Genomic DNA, 5,684 nt, shown 5'->3' with positions numbered 1-5,684 from the left:
GTGTGTGTGTGTGTGTGTGTGTGTGTGTGTGTGTGTGTGTGTGTGTGTGCGTGCGTGCGTGCGCGCGCGCGCGCGTGCTTGCACACTTAGTAATGTGTATTGTCTCCTCACGCATTTATTAATTTGTGTATTTGTTTGGGCATATTATTAATCAAGTGTCTAATTGTTTCTTGTTCTGAATTATTCTCTTGCGTGGCAGAGTGCTCCTAAAGTTCGAGTATTATGTTTCCTAACTTTTCGTTCTAACATATTCCATAAATGCTCTAGAGGATTCATATTTGGACTCATAGCTGATCACAAGAAAAAATATCCCGTTTTGTAACACTTTTTTAAAACACTATAACTTTGTCAAAAAACATCGTAGAAAAGTGATCAAAAAATGGATTTGTTTGGAAATCAATAAGCTTAAAAATTCATAAATTTTTTCCAGGCAGCCGACTTTCCTAACTAGCGCAATAGTTTAAAGAAAAAATTTTTTTCCTATTTTTCTAAGCCTGTTTTCAACGTCCGCCATTTTATAAAGTATTTTCGGAATTTTCAATTTTGATTTTCTTAGTTATCTAGGGAAATGTTCAAGCTTTAATTTGAGCTTAGGTTTATCTCGATATGATGATTTTTCGTAAAGTTATCGCTATTAAAAGATATTAAAAATTTGAGCTAAAATTTAGATGCTCGGTTTTTTTGCGGGTGAGTATATTTTATTCCACGTAAAAAATATTCTTTTAAAAACCGTTTAAACAATTCAAAAGTACATATGCAGCAAAAGTTTAATGTCATTGTCTTTTCAACTAATTTAAAATTTTATAAAATAGGTTCAATGTAATTAAAATGACCAATGGGATCATAGTAAAGCAAAAACTTGGCGTGCTCGGATTGTATTAATTGAAAAGATGTATATAAAATGCAAGCATGCTAGCACGAATCTTTTTTCCTTCTTTTTGGATCCCGAATCACCTTCCGAAGTATTGCAGGCGATTTACTGGACACCCTGTATATTATTAGATCATACGTAATTGGTATGGTTAGTTTGTGCACAATTAGTAAATATTTTATCGAAAGAATCAGTTAACACTTATACTATAGTTAACAGGCAATGGCAATAAAACGTTACAAATTAGGTAATCGACTGTAAAATATTCAAAATAAAGGTATGTTTATTAAAAGTGATTCTTTATACTTATTATTGAATCCGTTATCAATCACATTGTGAACGATGTTTCAAGACCGACGAATATGCGGCACGCAATTTGCGTGTGGTTGAATATTGTAAAAATTATTACACACCAACATCCGTATTGGCTCCCATAGGCCTTTACATCACTAACAAGGGAACCTCGCAAAGTGTCAAATTCTGATTTTAATGAAACTTGGTATACTTTCAGGTCACGTAAATAAATGAATTTAGATATTATCAGTTGGTGCTAAAAAACGGTTTAAAAGGATGGATCCACCCCTTATATGTAAATGAATTTTTTTTCTTTTGTTATATCTCAAGCACTATTCAAAAAGTATTTTATATAAAAGTTTTGCAGTAAAATTACCTCTATTCATTTACGGTAATAGAATTTTATTTTAATAATTATTTTCAATAATTTTCAAAAAATTTTTAAAATATAATTATTCTAAAAAAAAATTAACGTAAATGAATAGAGACAATTTTACTATAAAACTTTTGTATACAACATTTTTTGATATCTTAAATAATTTTGGGGATATAATGAAAAAAATTAAATATTGTTTAACTTTAAAGGATAATTTTAAAATTTTTATTGTATTTTTCCATCGCAACTGATATTTTGGAAATTCATTTGTTTACGTAACCTATGTGCACAAAATTTCATTAAAATCATAACTAGACACTTTTTTATAAAACTAGTTGTATATTTACACATATTGGTCAAAAAATGTTTTTTTTCATGAGAAAACTAATCATTTCCATACCACCTTGCGGTATATAGCACGGTTTGTTTATAGTGGTTTCTCCAATAGACCTAATTCATTCTTATTTTTTAATACATGAGTTATTCAAAATGTTGTCCTCCCACTTGACTAGCTTTTAGGATATTAATATTTAAATTAACATTTTTATCTTGAATATAATTTTTGAGACATAATACTTAAAATATTTTTATTTTAAATATAGTTTTTTAAATCTAATGTCTATAAAATAATGTTTTAATATCTAAACTAATTTTAAAAAATTTAATTTTTTGTAACTTTTTTAGATGAAAAAATACATATATTGCATTAGAATTACCATAAAATATGAAGAATTTTATTTTTTATTCTGTATTTATAATTTTCTATAAAACAATTTATGATAACAAATTATAATTGTTACAAATAAAAGATAGTTATTCCATGTGACAGTATTTGCATTTGCATCAATTTTGATATTTCCATGTTATCATACCATATATTTCAAGCAGTTTTTTAGAATGTACAAGCACATTTATTATAAGATTTATTTTAAATATTAGCAATGATATACTTATTAGAAATATTTAAAAAAAACTAGTTAATCTTATTATATTATTATACTAAAATAATTTTTATATAACAAAATGTTCACATTTATAATATTCTTAAAAGAAATGCTGCATACAAAAATATTCCTTGCACCAGAAACAACGTACTATAGCATTAACGCGTATACAGCTATCTTCTCCATAATTTCTCCATAATCTTTTTAAATATGCCTGGTTCAAGAGTGGATATATTGAAGAACGACCGCCACATTTCGAAAATCCAGTAGATTTTTGTTTTTCTGGAAAGGATATTCAAGAAATACCATTCTGTTTCACATGTGGTGCACCTGCATTTATAAAAATATAAAAGATCTATATAAACGTTGACAAGAAAATTAAAGAAAGTGAGAGAAAAGAATTAAAAATAGTTCTTTCGAAATTATCATTTGGAACTCGTCAAAGGATTTGTCATTCATGTATATTATTAAAATTGTTGCATTTAAATGATATTTAAGAACAAATTGTTTTCCATTTTAATTCATGCATTACGAAAGAATACATTGCAAAACTTACATGAATTTTGACGAGGCAAATCGAAAATATTTAGTAGAGAGATTTCTCTTTTCAGAGTACAGTATAAATTGTACAAGGTAAAGACGAAGTAATGAAAAAGATTTTAAGGTGTGATTCCTCAAATTCAAGACAAAAATTTTATATGATTATACGTCTGAACGAATTAGTTTCAAAGATAAGAGTATCAAAGTGAAAAAAAAAATTTTACTTTTATCCAAAATTTTTGGAAAACATTTGGGTTATTTTAATAAAGTTTAATTTATCTACATATATTTCAAGTTTTATCCAAATAATCCGAGTTATTTTCGAAATTTTTGGAAAAAAGCTGAATTTTTCCTTTAATTTTGACACCTTGTATTTTTGAAACTAAGTTATTTCGGACATATAGTTATATATGTATAGTTTTTATTTTGAATTTGTATGAAACATCTGAAAAATTTTTTACATATTTAATATATGTAAAATCATTTACATATAAGTATCTATCCTGTATGTATACACACACGCACGCGCGCGCGTGTGTGGTATTACAGGAAAAAACTTTTTGTGTTAAAATTTAATTAAAAATAAATTTGAATTTTCTTTAAATCGTGTTTTTATTTTATGGGCAACACCTTTCATAGACATTATTTTTATTCTCAGATTATTTATGTTGCAAAAAATCCAAGAGACGTAGTGGTCTCATGGTATCATTTCCAATAAACCAATACACATCTCGGTTTTCAGGGAACTTTCGAACAGTTCTGCAATAATTTTATGAGTAATCACAGAGTAAGTTTTGCGAAATGTCGATTGGACTTTATTACATTCATTTTATCTTTGTTAACGTTTCAAGAGTCTAATTTTCCACAATTTCAGCGTCGTATAGTCCACATTGGGAACATGTAAAGGAAGCTTGGACGATGAAATACAGAGAAAACATAATGTTTTACGAAGATCTAATAAAGGTGAAAGAAAGAAATTCTACTTTATTCAATTGCACAGTTTTGTTTAAAATATGTAAAAAGTATTTTCTTAAATTATGTCAGTTTGTCTTTTGTAAGTAAAAAAAAGAGATTAATATGTACTTTCATTTTCAATATTTTTTGAAGTTTTGAATTTTATTAGCATGAGTACGGTTTATTTCAATTCTTAAATAAATAGATAATCTTAAAATAAATATGTTTCAATTATATTATTTCTTTGAAGAAAATATTTTTTCAATAAAATTAATAGTATACTGCACACATGCAAACGTATCGCTTATTTACATCACTTTCTGATATCATTTACCAAAAAAAAAAATTAATATACATCCGATAATAAAAATATAGAATATTAACGATATTAAAGATATATATGGTTTTAGTTAACGTTTCCATTTATTTTTCATAGGATTTATCTGGTAATGTAAGCAAAATCACTGCATTCTTCGATAAATCTTACAGCGATGAACAGATCGCAAAGTTAGTAAAGCATTTGAAAATGGAAAATTTTTGCAGTAATCTTATGGTAAATCAGCCATCTTCCCTCAATGTGATACAACCGGAAATGTTTATACGACAAGGAATGACGGGTCGTCGGGAAAGAAATGTTCACGCCAGAGATTGAAGAGAGATTTAACAAATGGATCCTTGACAATTTAAAGGATACGGATTTAATATTTCCAAGTTAGATTTGTTATACGATATGAACAATTGCAATTTATGAAGTATATATTATATGGAATTGGCATTTTCCAATTAGATTTGTTACACGATATAAATTACAATTTATCCATGATACAGATTTGGCTTTCTCAAATTGGATTTATTACACGATACAAGCAATTGTAATTTATAAAGAATACAAATTTGGCATTCCCAGATTAAATTTGTTACACGATATAAGTAATTTATAAAGGATAAGAATTTAGATTTTTCAAGTGAGATTTGTTACACAATTTACGTTTTAAATAAACATATGACTAATAAATGCTTTCTAAGAAACGAATTATATAATTGGTTTTGATTAATTGAAAGAGTCAATTAATCTCTAGATTAGCTGGATTTGCCGTTTTGAGTATAATTTTTCGCGTTCTAAATTCAGCTGCTTTAACAGAAAATCTATTTACTGTTGCTTGTGTAATACATTTTTTACAAAACAGCTTTTTGCTCAATATTACGGAACATTGCAACAAATTTTATAGAAAAAGTATTTTCTCTGAAAAAGCAATTATCTCTTTTATATTAATGATGAAATGCGCAATGATTGTGTAATAAATAAGAATTATATTCTTTGATTTGTTTTCTCATAAATACTATATTATGGCACTTATTTTACATGCTTAAATTAATAAAATCGTACGCTTACATCAAACAGAAATGTGTTATGCAATAATTTCATGTTATGTGTATTCGTTTTTGACTGCCATGAAGTTGACTCTAGTCGGCAAAGAAGTCTGAAGTCAATTTCAGACTTCTGACTTTAGACTGAATTCTAACTTATAGTTGACTATCAGGCTACAAGTATTTCCACTGTTACCAAGTCATTTATTGTTAATCTTTTAGTCATTTTTATGGAGATTATTGATATAGCTCACAATATTTTTTCGTTACCTTATTAATTGTCTTTTAAAATTAGATTAAATAATATTGTGATAGAAAAATGTTACCAATACTATAG

General features: G+C 26.9%; 1 pseudogene; it reads left to right on the top strand.

Annotated features, from left to right (window-relative positions):
• Nucleotides 1-890: 890 nt before the first annotated feature.
• On the top strand, nucleotides 891-4,695 carry LOC105462224 (annotated as a pseudogene).
• Nucleotides 4,696-5,684: the final 989 nt, after the last annotated feature.

This window comes from Wasmannia auropunctata, unplaced genomic scaffold (assembly GCF_000956235.1).
Source record: "Wasmannia auropunctata unplaced genomic scaffold, wasmannia.A_1.0 LD267940.1, whole genome shotgun sequence".
Lineage (NCBI taxonomy): Eukaryota > Metazoa > Arthropoda > Insecta > Hymenoptera > Formicidae > Wasmannia > Wasmannia auropunctata.
This window is presented reverse-complemented; position numbering and strand designations above follow the sequence as displayed.